Source organism: Gigantopelta aegis, chromosome 2, assembly GCF_016097555.1.
Source record: "Gigantopelta aegis isolate Gae_Host chromosome 2, Gae_host_genome, whole genome shotgun sequence".
Taxonomy (NCBI): domain Eukaryota; kingdom Metazoa; phylum Mollusca; class Gastropoda; order Neomphalida; family Peltospiridae; genus Gigantopelta; species Gigantopelta aegis.
The window spans coordinates 13,100,501-13,124,684 of NC_054700.1; positions in this window are offsets into that span (position 1 = coordinate 13,100,501).

Sequence of the window (24,184 nt, forward strand, 5' to 3'; positions counted from 1 at the left end):
ATCATTTTACCCGCAATATTGGTTGTAATCCATGTAATAAATATATAGTGATTCGTTGGCAACTATATTTAGTTGCTTGGCAGTATTGCTAATACAAAATATATAAATGTTGTTATACAGATTCGGGCATTTTCGTTGAATTCGGGCAAAAATCGGCCTGCTCCCCTACAAAAATGGGAGCCCGTACGCCTAGATGAGGAATGTCGTATTATAATAGAATACGATGGTACCAGTCAAATTGTTCACGAACGTCGGCCTCCTTAACACACCATGTGTTCCATGTGATCCATGTGTTCATATGACGTGTTTTGATGGTTTTCTTCCACATTGACGTCAAGAAATCGTGCCAAAAAATGCTTAAATTTCATTGGATGCGATGAGATCTGATTGCAACGAATCGCAACGCTCCTTATAGATTCCCTTGTTACTGTAAACAAAGATAGCAGGGTCAGCGTCCGGCGGTTAATTTTTGATATTGCTTTCAAGATTGTCACATGTTACCGATGCTGTGATTGGTCAGCGATGTCATCATGTAAGGGACATAATCGGTGTTACAAATTTTCTTCCAATAGAGGGCGCTAGTAGTGGATATCAGTAATCTTGACTACATGTATCAAGGCTAAATACGAGGAACGAATATTAGCCTTGATTTATGAAGATGACTTACAAGTAAAAAGGGGCGGGATCGATCCCCGTCGGTGGGCCCATTGGACTATTTCTTGTCACAGCCAGTGCACCGTGACTGGTATATCAAAGGCCGTGGTATGTGCTATCCTGTCTGTGGGATGGTGCATATAAAATATCCCTTGCTATTAATGGAAACAAATTTAGCGGGTTTCCTTTCATATTACTGTGTCAAAAATGACCATATGTTTGACATCCAATAGCTGATTATTAATAAATCAATGTGCTCTAGTGGTATCGTTAAGCAAAACAAACTTTATTTATTTTACAAGCGAGACGTGTGGTTCTTTAGTGCAAACCTTTTTTTTTGATAATTTCGATCTCTGGCAGAGACAAAGTCTGTCTGCGAAAAGGTATTTTGTACAATCGATGGCTTCCGTCACGAACAGTGGAATTTAATGTCAACTTCTTTTATTTTCTCTTCATTAAATCAATCCCTTAGCGGAAACAAAAAACTCTTATTGGACTTAACCGAAAGATTGCCAGTTGTTTTCCAGTGGTTCCCGTCCGTTTGTAGTGAGTCGATATCTCAGCATCACATTACAGTGGCGGATCCAGAAAATCTATTGGGGGGGGGGGGGGGGGGAGTGACATGAGGTGGAATGCCAAGGGAACTTTTGGGGAGGTTTGGAGGGGTTACGTAAAAAAAAAAAAAAATTAATATAAAAATAATAAAATTATAACTATCGCAAAACTTAGGGACGGGGGTTGGGACCCTGCTCTCCCCTCTCCGTAGATCCGCCTCTGCATTACTACTGTTCTAAGTACTCTGAGATTTATTTCCTTCCAAAGATGTAGGGCGGGTGCTGTGGCGGATGCAGGACTGGTTTTTTTAGGGGGGGGGGGTGGATGGGAGGGGGTACTAATTGGATATGGGTACCTGGACTAACTCGTCAAAAAGGCATCCCTATGAAGAAAAAATTACAAGACGCCAAACAACATGGATTCGCCTTTGGTGTGTGACGACACGACCTGCTAAGTAAAATGATTGAGTTTATCAATAACAGGGGCGTAGGCTGGGGTTGGGGGTGGGAGTGGGGTTCGGACGAACTCCCCCGCTGAAGCAAATGGTCCGCTTTCAGAACTAAAACATACAGGTTTATACATCTGGAGTTTCTGGTGGTACAAAAACAAAATAGAAAAGGTCCCTTGGTTCATATGCGAACCCCTCCAGGTGCAGCTCACGCTACGCCCCTGAATAAGGGCTGATCTGGTATTTTAAACCCGTAACATTAAGGTAATAATGTAGTTGTAGCGTCGATAAACAAGCTTCCTCACTTTACAGTTATACAATGACAACATTAATTGCTTTGCAAAATATAGGAGTGGGGTGGGGTGAGGTGGGCTGGGGCTGGGGGTGAGGTGTGGGGTGTGGACTAAATTTGCACTGAACTACCGGTTTCTTCACAATGTTGTTAAATATTTTAAAATGGGTTATCCTTTAGAATTTTATTGGAAAAAAAAGAGAGTTTGATTCAACACTCCTTTAAGAAAATACATTTTCCATTACCCGAGACTCGAACGAGATAAATCAATGACTTATCAATACACCTCCGGAATTTAACAATTCAGTGCAAATGGATGCAAGGTGATGACATTGGAAGAAGAGAAAAAGAGAAGAAAAAAAAAAAAAAAAAAAAAAAAAAGAAGAGAAAAATAAACAAAACAAAACAAATAAACAAACAAGCAAAACACCAAAAAACTACCCCTCATCCATTCTGAAGGACATCAATCACAGCCAAAGTGTAGAGGTCTTGAAGAGATGGTGTTCAGGGTATTGTGAGTTTGGAGGGGGCCTAGCACGCCTGGTCAACTGTCTCACAACCAGGGCATATTTCAAAATATTCATTTTGGTGTTTGGTGTCTGATGGAATATGAAACGTTGCCCTTATATTCCTCTTAAGTCATTCACATTAGGAAGTAAAGTAATATAGTTTTGTATGAGGCAGCTACATTAGTACCACGCATAACACATTCCTTAATCGACCCACTTTGACTTAGTGAAGTATAGATAGTTTTGGTGTCAGACATTGATAGAAATCAAGGATGCCAAATCAACAGACTCAATACAACATTCTATGAGGGAATTTTGATTAACTAATATTTGTTTTCCTATCCAAGAAACATGTTTGAAATCTAGATTAGCTAACTTACTTCTGTGATTAACCCTTTGTCTTCTATAGGCGCTTTAGTTTTGGTATCGGATAAAAATTATATGTTGGTGTTGGATGGAAATAAGATTTGATCAGTATAATTCTAATGAACACGTTATACCATACCAAGATATATATTTTAAAGTGCTTTCTTCATTATTATACTTGAAATGACAGCCATACTTTTTAAAGGGACATTCCTGACTTTATGAACATTTAAACATGTCTCCCTGCTAACAAGGCTTTTGTTGGGTAAAACTCGATATTAATTACATTTTCTTGCTTAGAATATTTATGTTTGTACACCACGTGTTTCTGGTATTCCTAATGTCTATAGTAGCTTAAAAACAATGCTTTTTTACATGTACAAAATTACTGAAGGCAAAATCGTGTTTGAGCTGCCAGTTTGAATTGTTTGGCCTGGTGTTGACAACTTTTGAAATATGCTCACAACTGGAAACATTAAAGGGACATCCCTTAGTTTGCTGCATTGCAAGAGGTTTCCGACTAATAAAATATTTCAACGATTAAACTTACATATTAAATATATTTTCTGGTTTAGAATCAGTGTCTGTATATATTCAATGTGTTTCTGGTCGTCTTAATATTTGTAAGAAGCTTAAACTGAATTTTGTCTTCAAATAATTTCGTACGTATGAAAAAATAATATCTTAGGAAATAAAATGAAATTTAACTTAATACAAATATTAGAACGATCAGAAACACGTTTAATAAAACAGCCACTAATATTTTATGCAGAAAAATATATTTGATATGAAATTACAATAGTTTAAAAGTCTCTGTTAGTCGATAACATCTTAAAAATTGCAGAACACTCAGGAATGTCCCTTTAAAGGCATACTGTCACAAATTTAAGGACCTTATTTCTCTAAATATGGATAATAAATAAAAATTACATTAATTGTTGGAAACCAAATCTAGCTATCGCATCACCTTAACTGAACCATGATGGAGTGAAATCCATGTCATCCCTCTCGACAATTTTAGTTTTTGAATTATGGACCATTGCCATAATTCGATTATTTTTACAAAATGTCATTAATAAATGGAGTATGGTGGTTATGAAGATGGTTGAATAAAGTACATTTAGGGACAAATCAAATTATATTTGTTCAGGTAATACTTTGTTAGACAATTAAATAGGTCAGTGGTCTGTGACAATATGCCTTTAAATAGGTCAGTGGTCTGTGACAATATGCCTTTAAATAGGTCAGTGGTCTGTGACAATATGCCTTTAAATAGGTCAGTGGTCGGTGACAATATGTCTTTAAATAGGTCAGTGGTCTGTGACAATATGCCTTTAAATAGGTCAGTGGTCTGTGACAATATGCCTTTAAATAGGTCAGTGGTCTGTGACAATATGCCTTTAAATAGGTCAGTGGTCTGTGACAATATGCCTTTAAATAGGTCAGTGATCTGTGACAATATGCCTTTAAAGCGGATTACTCGTCACCTCCTTTTCACTTCATAATAATTCAGTTTGAGAATTGTGGGTTCAGTGATTATTTTCCTGAATAACTAGACACTAATTGCACTGTGCCCACCTCTGGTCACGGATAAACATGACTTTCCACCAAAGTTTGCTTTGTTTTACCACACCCCGAGAGCTCACTGATTAATTATAATCATAGGCAACTGGATGTCAAACATTTGGTATTTTTGAACAAACCGCTACAATTGCCCATTAGCAATAACGGATCTTTTATATGCGCTTTACAACAGATAGGACAGCATATACCACAACCTTTGATATACCAGTCGTGGGGCACTGGATGGGACGGACAAAAACAATCAGAGAATAGATCCACTGTGGAGGTTCGATCCTACGACCAAAGCACCTCAGGCAAGCGCTCTACCGACTGAGCCAGATCCCGGCCCGACTTTACTTCAAATAAAGAAGCCGATGTATATTTTTGAGCTGGGGTGTCTTTAAACATTAATTAATTCATTCATTCATTCAACAACGGTCAATGTAATGCGATTTAAGGGAGACAAATTCTGAATTTTATTGGTTGTAATGAAGCGCTAGACGCCACGAATAATCTCCCTTTGGGTACAAAAAAGCCTTATAAAGCATTTGTAATATCTGTTTGGCCACTAATATACTAATCAGACTAAATTAATGATAACATTTTCAGTTACCATAGTTTAAAGTTTGTTTTGTTTAACGACACCACTAGAGCACATTGATTTATTAATCATCGGCTATTGGATGTCAAACATTTAGTAATATTGACACATAGTCTTAGAAAGAAAGGAAACCCGCTACATTTTTTCCATTAGGTTCAAGGGATGTTTTATATGCACCATCCCACAGACAGGATAGCACATACCACGGCCGTTGATATACCAGTCGTGGTGCACTGGCTGGAACGAGAAATAGCCCAATGGGCCCACCGCCGGGAATCGATCCCACACCGACGGCGCATCAGGCGAGTGCTTTACCTTTGGGCTACATTAGACGGAACGCCATATAACCGTAAATAAAATGTGTTGAGCGCGTCGTTAAATAATAAAACATTAGACGGAGCGAGTTTAAATTTTGGAATATTGACCCCTTTTTAGCGTTCTCCTGGCGTGTGTACTTCTGCTTTCAAATGACGCTTTTTAGGTTTCGTTGATAACATTTATTTGATCCATCCCGTGAAATAAACTGCAGACATCGTATCGCAAAAAATACTGACTTATATTCATTAAACACATTTTACGTATTTTTTGTTCTCTGTCAAATCCATCCCAGTTGCTGTATATATTTTAAATATTTGTTTATTACAACTATATGATGATTAATTATATGGAACAACATCCTTCTAAAATCGGAAAAATCGTTTTGGGGCATATGCAATGAAAGAAAGAAATGTTTTATTTAACGACGCACTCAACACATTTTATTTACGGTTATATGGCGTCGGACATATGGTTAAGGACCACACAGATATTGAGAGATGAAACCCGCTGTCGCCACTTCATGGGCTACTCTTTTCGATTAGCAGCTAGGGATCTTTTATATGCACCATCCCACAGACAGGGTAGTACATACCACGGCCTTTGATATACCAGTCGTGGTGCTCTGGCTGGAACGAGAAATAGCCCAATGGGCCCACCGACGGGGATCGATCGCAGACCGACCGCGCATTGAGCGAGCGCTGTACCACTGGGATATTTCCCGCCCCTCATATGCAATGAAAAAGACCTAAAACAATGTGGGTATACTGTTAAAATCCGGAAACCTGTCTCATTTTATAGCCAATGGTATGTTGTTCATGTGCACCAATTTTCATTATCCATATAGAAGTCTTTCTTAGGAAATTTATTGTTTAACTATGCATGATTTTATCACTAACGAAGCATTGGTGTGGACTTGACAGAGAAATAAAAAATAATACATGAGTTTGCCGTTAGATACCATTTATCTTATAACGATTGAGTGTTTTAAAATGTATGTAACGAGCGAAAGCGAGTTTGATACGTTTTTAAACAACGAGTTGTGAGATAAATGGTATCTAACTGACACGAATGTATTATTCTTTTATTCTATTTCTTACATATCCTAAAAAAACTCAGGTTTTAAGCAAATTTTTACATCTTTTTCCACTATTATTTACAGCCGTTGCACTTGTAGCTGACTTACGTGTCATAAGCACATGAATGTCAGGTTAACTATACGTCACAATCTAATCGATTTCCACCGTGCTATTCTTTTTTTTTATTGCATTGGTGACCTGGTCATCACCAAGGAGCAGCCAGTCGTATGTCTTGAAATTGTTAACACACGTACGTATGTAAACAACTACGTGTTATCAAAAATAACGCATAGCGTTCTCACCAACGGGTGTTTAAGAAAATTTTTAATGTTGAATGTCTTTGGTGTCTCAGAAATAGCTGCTCATAAGATAAAATAGTATTTCAAAGATTCTACAGTTGTCTCTAAGTATTCAGTGTAACTACTGAAAGCTACCAGTCTCATCTGAAATATATCAGAACATTGTAATCTTCTTAGTATTCATACACGATTTCATGTTTTTATTTATTTTGGTAACGTATTCGCACTCCAAACCGCACGCCGAAAAATAGCTTCCCATGCTAGTTTTATTTGTAAAAAGTTAAAGTTTGTTACACCACTAGAGCACATTTATATATTAATCATCGGCTATTGAATGTCAAACATTTGGTAATTCTGACATAGTCTTAGAAAGGAAACCCGCTACATTTGGTTTTCCATTAGTAGCAAGTGATATTTTATATGTACCATCTCACAGGCAGGATAGCACATACCACGGCCTTTGATGATCCAGTTGTGCTGCACTTACTGGCTGGAACGAGAAATAGCCCAATGGGTCCACCGACGGAGATCGATCTCAAACCGACCTCGCGACCGATCAAGCGAGCGCTTTACCACTGGGCTAGGTCTTATACAATAGTTAGTGCAGACTCATGTAGTTTATTGTGTGCACATATAAATCAGCCCCTGCGCGTGCACTAACCTCACCGTCGCGCAAGGGTGTAACATTCTCTTTGAGAATGGCCAATACAGCACAAATCCCCTTGTTTTCTTCGAGATACAACTGAAATATTTGTATTTTTGCACAGTTCTTTACACTGTTTTTATTTAAATCTTGAATTTTTATATTGATGTTGATCATCACTTTATTTGTTTGCATTACCATTCATTCATACAGATCAGCAGAAAACCAGGTTTAGTGTTTGTAATGTTAGCTGAGTTATCAAACCGAATTCAGACACCCAGTTAGTTTGTGATGCCATCTAACCAATGATTAAAGTTATTTCGTTTACATGAAGAAGCGAAATGTGCTTGCAACGTCTCTTGGTACCCACACAAGTGAATTCCTATTAACCGATAATATGAATAATGGTATTACCAGTGCTCGAAACCTTTGAAATACTAATTGTTTTTTTGCTGTTATTAAATTACCACTGAGTATGTGGAGTCGGCAAATAGCATGTTAAAAGCATTCACTCCATAACCATGCAAGGTTTCTGGTTTGAAAGAGGAAATGAATATTTATTGACGACAACTTAGCACACTGTTTTATTAGAGCTGTTAGTATATGGTTAGTTAGAGAGAGAGAGAGAGGGAGAGAGAGAGAGAGAGAGAGAGAGAGAGAGAGAGAGAGAGAGAGAGAGAGAGAGAGAGAGAGAGAGAGAGAGAGAGAGAGAGAGAGAGAGGGAGGGAGGGAGAGAGAGAGAGAGAGAGAGAGAGAGAGAGAGAGAGAGAGAGAGAGAGAGAGAGAGACACACACACACACACACAGATATATATATATATATATATATATATAGATATATATATATATATATATAGAGAGAGAGAGAGAGAGAGAGAGAGAGAGAGAGAGAGAGAGAGAGAGAGAGAGAGAGAGAGAGAGTGAGAGAGAGAGAGAGAGAGAGAGACAGAGACAGACAGACAGAGAGAGAGAGAGACAGATAGAGAGGGAGACAGAGAGACAGAGAGAGAGAAACAGAGACAGAGAGAGAGGGGGAGATAGAGGCAGGGACACTGAGACAGACAGAAAGACAACAAAGTAGCACTAGAGCACATTGATTTATTAATCACCGGCTATTGAATGTCAGACAGTTGGTTATATTGACGCAAGGGATCTTTCATATGCATCATCCCACAGACAGGACAGCACACACCACGGCCTTTAATATACCAGTCGTGGTGCACAGGCTGGAACGAGATATAGCTCAATGGAACTACCGACGGGAATCGATCTTTGACCGACCGCGCATCTGGCGAACGCTTTACCGCTAAGCTACGTTTCGACCCCTCCCCCGCACCCTGCCCCCTGTTCAAGTCATTCTTGATCCGACCCTGATTAAAAGTCGATACCACATATAATGAGACGGACGGCTACACAGTGAGACAGACATCTCTATTCCTCGATTTCATCTGCCTCGTGAGACCGCTAAGTGGCGCAGTTATTGCGATGACCACAATTAATTGTCTGCATTGATCGCCAAGTATCAATTATATATCAATTGTCGCCGTGTCGGTTTTCACTTTATAACACGCGGTTGCTGGATGGTTGTGCTTGTGTCATAATATTTCCATTAAAGCCACTCGACATTGCTACAGAAAGAAAGAAAGAAAGAAATGTTTTATTTAACGACGCAGTCAACACATTTTATTTACGGTTATATGGCGTCAGACATATGGTTAAGTACCACACAGAGTTTGAGAGGAATCGCGCTGTCGCCACTACATGGGCTACTCTTTCCGATTAGCAGCAAGGGATCTTTTATTTGCGCTTCCCACAGGCAGGATAGCACAAACCATGGCCTTTGTTGAACCAGTTATGGATCACTGGTCGGTGCAAGTGGTTTACACCTACCCATTGAGCCTTGCGGAGCACTCACTCAGGGTTTGGAGTCGATATCTGGATTAAAAATCCCATGCCTCGACTGGGATCCGAACCCAGTACCTACCAGCCTGTAGACCGATGGCCTAACCACGACGCCACCGAGGCCGGTCCGACATTGCTAGAGATGCTTAACGGTACTGGAACGGGACGTGGACCAGCGGTGGAGCGCCTGCCCTGTGTGTGATTCGTCTAGGATTGATCCCAGTCGAGGTGCCCATTGGACTATTTCCCGTTCTAGCCAGTGCTTCACAAATCCTTTTGGACCTAATCCTACGGGACATTTTCAAAACTCAAGGGCGGGACGTATCCCAGTGGTAAAGCGTTCGCTTGAAGCTCGGTCGGTCTGGGATCGATTCCCGTCGGTGGGCCTATTGGGTTATTTGTCACTCCAGCCAGTGCACCACGACTGGTATATCAAAGGCCGTGGTATGTGTTATCCTGTCTGTGGGATGGTGCATATAAACGATCCCTTGCTGCTAATCGAAAAGAGTAGCCCATGAAGTTGCGAAATCGGGTTTCCTCTCTCAATATCGGTGTGGTCCTTAACCATATGTCCGACGCCATATAACCGTAAATAAAATGTGTTGAGTGCATCGTTAAATAAAAACATTTCCTTGCTTTTCAAAACTCAGTAGCACCATAAATCATCACCGCCCGCTAGCGACCCTGGTCGGGTTGCTTGTGCTCCCTTACACATGCTAGCGCAAGCGGTCCCCTCTCCCACCCTCACCCCTAAACCTTTTCCTGTCCTTAACGAAGGAGCTGGCGGAAGTCGACACCTGCGCCCATGACAGCCGTGCGCAACAACATCTTGCTCGGAATCCTGTCTGTGGGATGGTGCATATAAAATATCCCTTGATACTAATGGAAAAATTACCAAATGTTTGACATTCAATAGCCGATGATAAATAAATTAGTGTGCTCTAGTGGTGTCAAACTTTAATACAAACTTTTTTTGCAACAATCCCTATGCGGACCGTACCCTGATCAAAATCCTTGGGGGGGGGGGGGGGGAGGGGCGGGGCACTAATTTTTCTAAACAAATGAAACACTATACAAATTAAACCCTGAGATGTGTATACTATTTTCTGGAGTAAAAAAAGTGAAATTCTCATAGGGGCAACTGCCCCACTGCCCCCTACCCCCGCCCCCCACCCCGGAGGGTACGGCCCTGCCTATAGATGCTACATACCCTCTATTGTGACACGCTGTCTTCGGTCATTTTAGAGCATTTAAAGATCACCTGCTCTTTAATTTTATGGTTTATGCTACAAAAGTAGTGGTTACCTATCAAATCTGGGATCTGTTTACCAGGAAACACTTTTCTACTAAAAACCCCAAAAAATCAATGTGCCACATGCTGGCGACATATACCATGACAATTGGCGCCCTTTTGGTGCAAATGGGTGATGATCGTCTGCCTCATGAACTATCACGTGACAAAGAACTAAATCAGCCATGTCATTGGGCGCATGTTTGTCATGTGACCGGTGAAACCTGTATGGCAGCAAATCAATTTTTTTCTAACGTGTTTTCACATGCCTTAAATTATCTGTCATTCCGATTGACAAAAGGCCATCGGTCTACAGGCTGGTAGGTACTGGGTTCGGATCCCAGTCGAGGCATGGGATTTTTAATCCAGATACTGACTCCAAACCCTGAGTGAGTGCTCCGCAAGGCTCAATGGGTAGGTGTAAACCACTTGCACCAACCATAACTGGTTCAACAAAGGCCATGGTTTGTGCTATCCTGCCTGTGGGAAGCGCAAATAAAAGATTCCTTACTAATAATCGGAAAAAGTAGCCCATGTAGTGGCGACAGCGGGTTTCCTTTCAAAATCTGTGTGGTCCTTAACCATATGTCTGACGCCATATAACTGTAAATAAAATGTGTTGAGTGCGTCGTTAAATAAAACATTTCTTTCTTTCTTTTTCGATTGACAAAATGCAAATCTATGCGGGTTTTGGTATAATGAAAATGGTAAAATGTAATATTTACTAGTGGTATGCATTTTTTTCCTAATTACTACTACAGATGCACGCGCGTACAGTTACCTATCCTACAGAAAAGATAGGGAGAGATAAAGAAGGGAAAAAAATTGGAGACTAACAGCATTTTTCAACATAGCCGCCATTGATACTCTATATATGCTAATAATTTAAAGCAGTATACAAGCACGGGCGTAGGAATGTGCCAAAAGGTGTGTGTGTGTGGGGGGGGGGGGGGGGGGCACACACACGCACGCACGCACACACGCACACACACATATAACCATCGCTGATATAAAGAGGGGGCATGTGCCCCATTGCCTCTTCCCTCATCCCGCTTTCTACGTCAGTGACAAGTTATGGTTGCCTCAAACCCGACAAAACGTTTTAAATTGTGACAGTTTGAAAATGTGGGTATGGTCAACATATTTTTTTCCCTTTTGTGTATGTGTGTGTGTGTGTGTGTGTGTGTGTGTGTGTGTGTGTGTGTGTGTGTGTGTGTGTGTGTGTTTCGAAAAACAAATTCATACTTCAAACTTGGTACATTAGGCACAACGCAGAATATTAAGATATGACATTTCAAACATGCGAGCGATATATTATATAATTTTACAGTTTACTAGGAGCCAATTTCACAGAGCATTGTAAGTTTACAACTGTGACTAGCAGTTATACCGGACGTTCGTTTGCGCGTGTTTGACAAAAAAATTATATCATTATGGAAGATATGTGGAAAATATGTATACTTTTAACTGTATTTGTTGTACTATAATAGTAATAAGAATTGTGTTTTAGTCGTTGATTTACGTTCACGTGCAAAACTAGGCTTACGATGTTTTGTGAAATTGGGCCCCGGCTTTTTGTCTTGTTTATCGAGGGCGAGAATTACTAAATGTCATTATAATGCATATTATAATTACAATAATATCTCTAACTTATCTCTCCAGCCCGGCATTTCCCCGACTTTAGTTAACTGTCATTAGGCTTATTCGTGTCGAACTAGTTAAAAACTGGTTCTAAAAGGTGAACTTTGATCTCACTTTAGACTGGATAAAGTGAATGAAGTCTATGTGTAATGTTTAAACATCAATACGCGATTCATGGCGCTGGTAGTAAGCCCTGGAAATAATTGTAAAATCTATCGCTGATGTCACTGATTGTGGTCTGGGCGGTAATTAATGAGGAAGGCGGCAGACAAGTCCACTCTAACAATCTTAAGGTTCCATCTCTCGTTTCCCCTGTAGTCTGTAATTTGTTCCGAAGCAAAATTCCAGACAAATTATACTCTCCGGTTACCTTTGACCTGCCGTGTCCATTTCCCAGCTCTTAATTTCAATCTGGCTACCAAGAATAATACGTTTGTTTTGTTTAACGGCATTACTAGAGCACATTGATTAATTTCAATCATTGGCTATTGGATGTCAAAAATTTGATAATTCTGACTCGTAGTCATTAGAGGAAACCCGCTACATCTTTTCTAATGCAGCAAGGGATCGTTTATATGTACTTTCCCACAGACAGGATAGAATATACCATGGTCTTTGATATACCAGTCGTGGTGCATCGGCTGGAACGAGATATAGCCCAATGGGCCCACCGACTGGGATCGATCCCACATTGACCGCACATCAATCGAGCGCTCTACCACTGGGCTACGTCCCGCCCTGGCTACCAAGATGTTAGTAGCGGGTCCGTAGGATTGTGTTAATAAAGGAGGACGTAAAGTTAGAGCTGACCCTGTAGATTATCATTGTTGTATTGGTGAGGCGGCCAACAGTAGGATAGTGGTCGGATAATTGAATGAAATAATGGGTCAGTGGTCGGAATTATCAATTGTCTGAATGCTATGGGAGGGGGGGGGGGGGGGGGGGGGGGGGGGGGGGGGGCAATTTCACAAAACATCGTAAGTTTACGTCCGCGACTAGCAGTTATACTAGGCATGCAGTTACAAGTGTTTGGCATCTATTTCACAAACAAAATTATACCATTAAGGAAAATGGAGCATTTTAAGGACAACAGAAAAAGAAATATGTGTATTTGTAACTATATTTGTTGTACTATGACAGTAATAAGAATTGTGGTTTAGTCGTAGATTTACGTTTATGTGCAAAACTAGGCTTACGATGTTTTTATTTGTGAAATTGGGCTGTAGCTGACTGGGAAGAAGGAAGGATGGAAATGTTTTATTTAACGACCCATTCAACACATTTTATTTTACGTTTATATGGCGTCAGACATATGGTTAAGGACCACACAAATATTGAGAGAGGAAACCCGCTGTCTCCACTTCATGGGCTACTCTTTTTGATTAGCAGCAAGGGATCGTTTACACGCACCATCCCACAGCCCCTGCGTGTGCTGTAACCTCACCGTGGTACAGGGGTGTAACATTCTCTTTGAGAATGGCCAATACAGCACAAAATTGAAGTTTTGAGTAAAATTCAGTATCCGTAAAATTCTGTGATATTTGTGTTTTTGCACAGTTCTTTGCACTGTTTTTGTTTGAGTCTTGAATTTTTATATTGATGTTGATCATCACTTTATTTATTTGCATTACCATGGTTTGACACCCAATAGCCGATGTATTTTTCGTGCTGGGGTGTCGTTAAACATTCATTCATTCATTCCATCCCACAGACAGAATAGTACATACCACGGCCTTTGCTACACCAGTTGTAGAGCACTGGCTGGAACGAGAAATAGCCCAATTGGTCCACCGACGGGGCTCGATCCTAGACCGACCGAACATCAAGCGAACGCTTTACCGCTGGGCTACGTCCCGCCCTGAGAGGTAGGGTGATCGGGGTGATCGGGGTGATCAGTGGTCAGAAAAGTCAGTGGTCAGAAAAGTCAGTTGTCTGAATACTTAATGGTCGGATTATATGGTGGTCGGATGCGTACCAGACCCGCTAAGTTACACTTCGTTCCGACCAGAGTTCAAATAAAACCAGAAAGTAAATTTATTGAAGAATATTATTTAGTTAAATCTTCAAAAGTGTGGGAATAAAATTTAAATTCACCTGTGAAGATCAGTATTCACTGATCTAAAAGGTGAGGCCAACTAAAACCAGATATCTGATTCAGTCTTCAACAAAAACAGAAGACAATCAGCAAATATCTTTCCTTAAGATCCGGACTATCATGGGCGATATCATGTTATTATTGCATGGCATTTGGCATCTGGTACAATTTTGACATAAGATTAAACAAGACCTTTCTGCACTTAAACCGAGAAAATAAAGGAAACGTTATTCTTTATTCAGAATTATCTAAAGGGGTAGACCCATTCTGGATCCATAAATTAAATAATTTGGAAACTGATCACAGCCAGTCAGACAGATTTGGTTCATAAAACAGACGACTAATGATTTGCCAACTTAACAGAATATATGATTCGACATGGTATGCACTGTCATGTATATGGACATGGACAAGAGAATATAAAATATTGCTTATGGCGTCTGCGGAACTCTCTCACGATCTCTCTCTCTGTAGAGAAAATGGTGTTGTGGTCGTGTTTGGTTAACTCTCTCTCTCTCTCTCTCTCTCTCTCTCTCTCTCTCTCTCTCTCTCTCTCTCTCTCTCTCTCTCTCTCTCTCTCTCTCTCTCTCTCTCTCTCTCTCTCTCTCTCTCTCATATTTTTTTTTTTTATCCCACTGCACCCCCTCCTTTTACTCCTTTGATTTCCACCTCATGTCTTCCCGATCTTGCAACTCCTATCTTTCAACGTTTCTCGCTGTCCACCTCCACATCCCAGTCCTTGTCTCTCCAACCACGACAGGTGCGTGTCTGTTGTAGCTATTCGTGCAAAAAACCTGTCAATCCCAATCAGCTTTTAGCTGTAGGCTTAGTCTGACCACTTCCGAGAGTGTTTAGTAGTTATTTCTGGCGTTGTTAAGAGGCACTATACACCCCTACTACCGGTGGTCGTTAGATAGTGCCGAGGGTCAGACCAACTTTATTAGCGATAAAGGACGATGATGTCAGGTGGGTGCAGGGAAGTACACAGAGACTGCACCCGTGAAGGACGTTGAAACAAGTAGGCGATGGTGTGGATAGCTCAGAAGGCAGAGTCGAAGGAAACTGACAAAAAGGGTCGAAACAGATTGAAATCGTGGGAGAAATTGGAAAGTTTTTTTATATTCAGATAATGAGAATGGTAAGCAGAAGATGAATGAATGTGTGAGCCAGCTTTGCCGTGATTTGAACCACTATCGTCAGCTTGATGGTCCAGCAGCCTATCCACTAGACCAGGGAGCTCGCTTGTCTCATATTCTTTGTCGGCCGCTCGCTCTATATCTCTCTGTATCTGTCTCTTTCTCTGTCCTATTCTCTCTCGACATTCAAATAGATCTAAGCGGGGCAGAGGAGGGGGGTTGGGGTTGGGGTGGGGGTGTGGGGGTGGGGGTGTGAGAGTGGGGGGGCTAAGTTGTCTAACGACCCGCTACAGAAAGCACTGTAAACACAGCACTTTCAGCCAGATATCATCGTCAATAAATGTAGGCCAACAATATGCCAAACTGTGAGATGAGAGCTAACTTTACCATTGAAGACCCTTCACTTGAATAAACTTAATGTTTACTCATAATCAATCAAATTGGGCTGCATCAAGCCGGCTTGAGCCGTCTCAACAGATCTTTCCAATGTGCTTCACCCAGACTTGGAACACAGTGCGTCTGACAGAAATGGGTCACGATGATTATTGTTTAAAGCGCTCGTTATTCCACGTTCAGCTATTGGGGACCACGAGCTAACGGAGAATTCGTCTCAATGTATGCCTTCATAATACGCGACTTATAGAATATATTAGCTGAGAAATTTTTACGGAAAAAAAAAGATTATTAAGTTATCATTGAACTGAACAGCTGATAGCGGAATATCATTATATTTTCCCCGTTTAAGAATGTCTTAAGACGTGATAAGTTTCCTGATTTGGTTATTACACAAATGTAATAAAAAAATCCCTTCCCCGAAGTAATAATTTTATTGGCAAAAGACAACAACTCGTGGTTTAAACAATATTTATTGCCGTTCAAAAACAGTAGCGGTCTGGGGATTGGCCAACAGGCGTTAGTCTACATTAAGGCCTCTCCCAACATTTTACAATATGAATATATTACAAGCAATAAGCAATAAAATAAAACTAATATCTGTGTGGTCCTTAACCATATGTCTGATGCCATATAACCGTAAATAAAATGTGTTGAGTGCGTCGTTAAATAAAACATTTCCTTCCTTCCCGAATCTCTCTCTCTCTCTCTCTCTCTCTCTCTCTCTCTCTCTCTCTCTCTCTCTCTCTCTCTCTCTCTCTCTCTCTCTCTCTCTCTCTCTCTCTCTCTCTAACTCGTGACCAGTTCTAGAGTTGGGTGTATTTAACTCGTGACCAGTTCTAGAGAGTTGGGTGTATTTGCAGCAAACATGACCTGTGTGTCTTTTAACTCGTGACTGGTTTAAGAGAGGGTGGCAGTAAACTCCCCTGCAAACTCGTGACTGGTTTGTGTGTCTTTAACTCGTGACCAGTTCTAGAGAGTTGGGTGTATTTGCCACAAACATGGCCTGCGTGTTTTTAACGCGTGACCAGTTCTAGAGAGTCGGGTGTATTTGCCACACACACGGCCTGTGTATCTTTAACTCGTGACCCGTTCTAGAGAGTTGGGTTCATTTAACACGTGACCAGTTCTAGAGAGTTGGGTGTATTTAACTCGTGACCAGTTCTAAAGAGTTGGTGTATTTAACTCGTGACCTGTTGTAGAGAGTTGGGTGTATTTGCAGCAAACATGACCTGTGTGTCTTTAACTCGTGACTGGTTTAAGAGAGTTGGGTGTATCTCCCGCAAACACGGCCTGTGTGTCTTTAACTCGTGACCTGTTTTAGAGAGTTGGGTGTATTTGCCGCAAACATGACCTGTGTGTCTTTAACTCGTGACTGGTTTAAGAGAGTTGGGTGTATCTCCCGCAAACACGGCCTGTGTGTCTTTAACTCGTGACCAGCTCTAGAGAGTTGGGTGTATTTGCCACAAACATGGCATGCGTGTCTTTAACGCGTGACCAGTTCTAGAGAGTCAGGTGTATTTGCCAAACACATGGCCTGTGTATCTTTAACTCGTTACCCGTTCTAGAGAGTTGGGTTCATTTAACACGTGACCAGTTCTAGAGAGTTGGGTGTATTTAACTCGTGACCAGTTTTAGAGAGTTAGGTGTATTTGCGGCAAACAAGACATATGTGTCTTTAACTCGTGACTCGTTCTAGAGAGTTGGATGCATTTAACACGTGACCAGTTCTAAAGAGTTGGGTGTATTTAACTCGTGACCAGTTTTAGAGCTTTTGGTGTATTTAACACGTGACCAGTTCTAGAAAGTTGGGTGTATTTAACTCGTAACCAGTTTTAGATAGTTAGGTGTATTTGCTGCAAACAAGACATATGTGTCTTTAACTCGTGACTCGTTCTAGTGAGTTGGATGCATTTAACACGTGACCAGTTCTAGAGAGTTGGGTGTATTTAACTCGTGACCAGTTTTAGAGCTTTTGGTGTATTTAACTCGTGACCAGTTCTTGAAAGTTGGGTGTATTTAACTCGTGACCAGTTTTAGAGATTTTGGTGCATTTAACTCGTGACCAGTTTTAGAGAGTTGGGTTTATTTGCCGCAAACATGGCCTATCTGCCTTTAACTCGTGACCAGATCTAGTGAGTTGGGTGTATTTAACTTGTGACCAGTTTTAGAGAGTTGAGTGTATTTGCCACAAACATGGTCTGCGTGCCTTTAACTCGTGACGAGTTCTAGGAAATGATATTCGTGTTATTGTAAATCAATCTGTGTATTCCGCGCACGAAACGCTGATATTTTAATTAGGATCTCCGCATTAATGAACATCCTTTCTGAAGGACGCCGACACTCCCAGCAGCACTGGGATTTCACATTTAGTGCCTCGTGGGGCATGACCTAGTGGCAAAGGTCAGTGATGGCGAGGTCAGGTTTTACTGACTTACATCGACTCGGTGAATGAGCACTAATTCGATAATGCATTTCTATTCGTCATTCGTCAGAAGACGTGTCTGAAACCAAAATCTGGCGTACTGGTTAAAGCTTCTGTCGGAGAACGTTTTGGAGTGTCTTTATAGGGTCCGGGGGGCGGTGGGGCAAGTGGTCGACAAATAAACTGATTAATATTTTCTATTATTTTAGAAGTTTGGTTAGACAAGGGTATTGTATTGTATTGTATTGTATTGTATTGTATTGTATTATATATTATTTAATCAGAAGGTCACTGTTAACCCAGTAGATTATAAATCGATACAGTAAATAATAAATGACGCACTGCCTGGGGTGAATAGAAATATATTCTATCTAGCAAAAGTTCACTCATTTCCGGTATCTGGGTTAATCGGAGAGAGAGAGAGAGAGAGAGAGAGAGAGAGAGAGAGAGAGAGAGAGAGAGAGAGGAGAGAGAGAGAGAGAGAGAGAGAGAGAGGGGGGGGGGGGTACCCTCCATTCTCCACCCACAGTTAATCATTAGAGAAAACTAATTTAGCAAATTCAATATAAATTGGTCAAACTAAAATATTAATTTTATCAACGACAAAAATACTCATTAGATGCATGTTGGTTATGTCATCGACCATGGTGTTTTATATCACACTCTATTTCTATTAGGCAAATTATCAGTGAAGTTATTCACTTTGTTTGTTTTGTTTAACGACACCACTAGAGCACACTGATTTTATTAATCATCGACTACTGGATGTCAAACATTTGGTAATTTTGACATATAATCCTAGAGAGGAAACCCGCTACATTTTTCTATTAGCAGCCAGAGATCTTTTATATAGTATGTACCATCCCACTTACAGGATAACACATACCACGGCCTTTGATATACCAGTCGTGGTGCGCTGGCTGGAACTGCATTACCATTACCATTACCAATATTTATTTACATGCTCATATACCACTAGAGTTTCGAGTATGTCTGTCCCGGGCCCGATCTCTGGATAGCCAGTGATCTGGTCCGTAACAGAAATATGGGACAATTTTGAATTTTAAATGCCAAAAATTAAAGTAGGGGACGTTAATAATTTGTGCGTGGTCCTAATATTAAAAACTCTGTCTTCTTCAATTAAATTTATAAATTTAGGCGCTTTTTGGACTGGGCTATCTAAATAAAATTTATATAATATTTAACCTTAAGCTTGCTGGTTGGGGAAGAGGTGGTTGGTAGGAAAGGTTAGGGCACAGTCACAGGAGTTATTTAGTAGTGATTTAAGAGAGGTGCAGCACTCATATGGGTAACCTTGGTGTGGCCAGCCGAGGACCGGCAAGGGGGTGGGGGGTGGGGGGGGGGGGGTGGGGGGGGGGGGGTGGCAGCCCCCGGACACACCTAACTCATCCTACGGCCGAAATCGCCTACGCCTATGCGCCCTACCCCTAACTTCCGGTGGTATACCCTCCCCCCCCCCCCCAACACAACCCCGGTCGGTCAAACCGCAGTGCCCTCCACTCATGGTGCCCCTCATAATAGAATTGAATCTAGCGTTGCTGCCACTAGTAGAGTGACAGGCCACTAGGAGTGTGGCATGCATTTAGCAGTTGAAAGGAGAAAAGGTTCAGGAAAGTTTGGCGTCTGGCCGGCCGATGGTGTGAAAACGCACTCTGGCTGATCACTTGGAACCGCGGAGCCTCGCTGTCACCCGCTACACGTGGCGAAAGACGGCTGGAACTGCAGTCATTCAGATTACCGAGAAGCGCGTGAATGTGTTCAGCGAACGTTTAAAATTACGTTCTGTTCGGCTGAACGCTGCTACACGTCCTCCTCCTTCCACCCCCGCGGACGAATACAGTGCCGGTCCCTGCTAGACGGTGCCTATGTCAGAGGAAATGAACTACATGGAGTCTGATGTATCACATTGGCCTATCAAGAAATCATCAACAAACGGAAACCAATATCTCCAAGCTTGGAATCTGAGATTGTACTTCAAAGGAGAATTTTAAAATGCCCGTTCGCCTATACTCAGGGTTTTAGCTGGATCCAAAACATTAATAGTGATCTGGAGATATTAGCAGAAAATCTTCAGTACAATTCGAGTTTTAATTGCCAAACAAAACATAACAGAATTAAAGCGATAGACCTTAGTTTTTATTAAACACTACGACGTATTGTACACTATTAACGCCGTTTGTTTTGATAATTTAAATTACAAGTACTTACGGTACATTTTATTATTTAGAATATTAATTTTTCGTACACCTGAAGTGGATCTGGTGATCCATGTTTTTGCAATCCCCCAAAATGTATTTATCATAATTTAAAACACGCATTCTTCTGAGAAGTAATGTTTATCGGGACAAGCTCTAGTTATTGTAGACGATATTTCCCTGTTTAAACATCACAGACTTTAGCTTCTCTCTGTTATAACCGTATTTAAATGTAGACCGGCCTCGGTGGTGTCGTGGCAGGCCATCGGTCTACAGGCTGGTAGGTACTGGGTTCGGATCCCAGTCGAGGCATGGGATTTTTAATCCAGATACCGACTCCAAACCCTGAGTGAGTGCTCCGCAAGGCTCAATGGGTAGGTGTAAACCACTTGCACCGACCAGTGATCCATAACTGGTTCAACAAAGGCCATGGTTTGTGCTATCCTGCCTGTGGGAAGCGCAAATAAAAGATCCCTTGCTGCTAATCGGAAGAGTAGCCCATGTAGTGGCGACAGCGGGTTTCCTCTCAAAATCTGTGTGGTCCTTAACCATATGTCTGACGCCATATAACCGTAAATAAAATGTGTTGAGTGCGTCGTTAAATAAAACATTTCTTTCTTTCTTTTATTTAAATGTGTGTTGCATGTTTGTAGATGAACTAAACTTAGTGTCCATTTTCACGAGCTGAAACTACGGTCCGCGCCTTTAACGCCCTTTAAACAACTGCATTAAACTTTATTTAACTGTAGACTTTTTAATATATATATATATTTATAACGTTTTTTTTTTTATCCCACTGCCCCCTTTCCTTTCTCTCCTTTGAATTCCATCTGATTTCTTCCCGATCTGGCAACTCCTCCTATCTTTCAACTTCTTTCGCTGTCCACCTCCACATCCCAATCCTTGTCTCTCCAACCGCGACAGGTGCTAATTGTAGAATTGGCGTTTTGGTTTTTGTTGCTAATCTGTTGGGCATTTGTTCATTTTTAGATGTTTATGTTTTCTACTATTTTCTTCCAAATTTTAAATATATTTACCTGTGACATTTATATTTTCGCACAGCCTGTGTTTTCATTTAACACAAACTGTGTTTTCATTTAACTTTTGAATATTTGTATGTATTGATCATCCAATAGCCGATGTATTTTGAATGGCTAAGATGTGTGCCAGGACAGGGCTATAACCGCGAAAATCAAGATAAAATGTTAAAATCGTACCATCAAGCCCCATTAACAAAGCTCAGTTGCGAGGCTTTTCCACCAAACTAATGTGATTGCGACGCAATGTTCATATCCACCGGCCTCGGTGGAGTTGTAGTTAGGCCATCGGTCTACAGGCTGGTAGGTACTGGGTTCGGATCCCAGTCGAGGCATGGGATTTTTAATCCAGATACCGACTCCAAACCCTGAGTGAGTGCTCCGCAAGGCTCAATGAGTAGGTGTAAACCACTTGCACCGACCAGTGATCCATAACTGCTTCAACAAAGGCCATGGTTTGTGCTATCCTGCCTGTGGGAAGAGCAAATAAAAGATCCCTTGCTGCTAATCGGAAAGAGTAGCCCATGTAGTGGCAACAGCGGGCTCCCTCTCAAAATCTGTGTGGTCCTTAACCATATGTCTGACGCCATATAACCGTAAATAAAATGTGTTGAGTGCGTCGTTAAATAAAACATTTCTTTCTTCCTTTTTTTTTGGTTCATATCCAGTTTATGTCGTCTGTTTCAATCAAGCAGACGCGAACATGAAAGCGAAGCGGTCCGCAAAACCGAACACAAATGCGAGAATTTCCCAATAGTTCGCACTTCTTTTGCTATTTTCTGCTTATGTACATAGCAAAGTAATCAAGAGATATTTTATCTCACCTTTTTTTTGTAAAAGCTCACGCAAATTTGTTGTCGATGAAAAAGGTGAGAAGATCGTTCGCTGAATGTTTGTGTTATCTTGGTGGACCCCCCCCCCCCCCCCCCAACTCCCACACCTTAAAGGGACATTCCTGAGTTTGCTGCATTGTAAGATGCTTCCGACTAATAAAATATGTCTACGATTAAACTTACATATTAAATATATTTTCTTGTTTAGAATATCAGTGTCTGTATATTCAATATGTTTCTTAATATTCGTAAGAAGCCCAAACTGGGTTTTGTCTTCAAATAATTTCGTACGTATTAAAAAATATATTTTAGGAAATAAAATCAAATTTAACCTAGTACAACGATCAGAAAAACGTTTAATATACAGCTACTAACATTTTATGCAGAAAAATATGTTTGATATGTAATTACAATCGTTAAAAAGTCTCTGTTAGTCGATAACATCTTAAAAATTGCAGCAAACTCAGGAATGTCCCTTTAATAAAAGCAAAAGCAAAACCGAAAAGAAAACGAAATCCCCGCCTAATGTAAATAATATACAATTATTGTCTAAAGGAAGAAACCCGCACTCCAACTTCTACCCTGTTTCATATATTAATGATACAGCTGGATTTTTATGCTGCTGCACTTTAATTATTATTTTTTCGTTCTAGCAAGTGCATCACGACTGGTATATCAAAGGCCGTGGTATGTGCAACCCTGCCTTCTGTGGGGTGGAATATAATATAAATATATATATATATATATATATATATATATATATATATATATATATATATATATATATATATATGTATATATATGTATATGTGTGTGTGTGTGTGTGTATACATACACACACACACAAACACACACATACAGACATACATACATACATACATACATACATACATTCATACATACATATATATATATATATATATATATATATATGTGCCACTCTCCACACGAACACACGTGCGCGCGCGCGTTTTGGTACCTTCCTACGCTCGTGAACGGGTTATTTTCACGTGCCACTGACTTGACGTACACTAATTAATTAACAAATTAGTCCTTGACCTGGTCTAGGGACGCGTTATCATAACAGGTCATTACACAAAGTCTGGTTGGATGACTCTATAATTGTACAACCCTGTATACTCCAATCAATATTAAATGTACATCTATTGCCCACAGTGACAAACGGGGCGCACGCTAGCAGTTTTCTGTAAACAAATTATGCATATTCATAAGTCCCATGCTTTTTACGATTTTATTTTATATGTATATGGAATGTATGTCTTCAAATGTAAATATGAACCCGAAGATATACACTTGTTTTGTTTGTTTGTTTTTGTTTGTTTGTTTTGGGTTTTTTTTCTTTTTACACGTTTGAATATCTGATGTACGCCATTATTATGACGAATGTGGCATCTTCTTCTTTTATTTATTTTCTTAAATTTTTAAAATGTACCTCATATGTCGTTGAATTACGAATTAAGTGTAAATAAAGTTCAATTCAGCATGCAGCCACTGACGCATTCTCCGTTTCCATTCCCAACTGCGTTATATTTGCTTCTTATTCCCCAAAACAACAACAATAACAACAAAATAATAATAACAGTTTGTACCGACTGGACACATACAATGCAGAAAAGTATAATCCCCTTAAAAAAAAATCCAACAACAAAAACAAAACCCCCACCAAAAACAAACACAAAAAACAAAAACAAACAAACAAAACAAACAAACAAACAAAAAAACAAAACAAAACAAAAAACCCAAACATATATAAAATTAGTTTAGGCGATTAGTTTATTTTTAAAATAATTTTGTGAAAGTAAAATCTGTGGACACCAATTTCTAATGGTAAGTGCTAACCAGCACGTTCTGCAACTGGAGACTTCTTCCC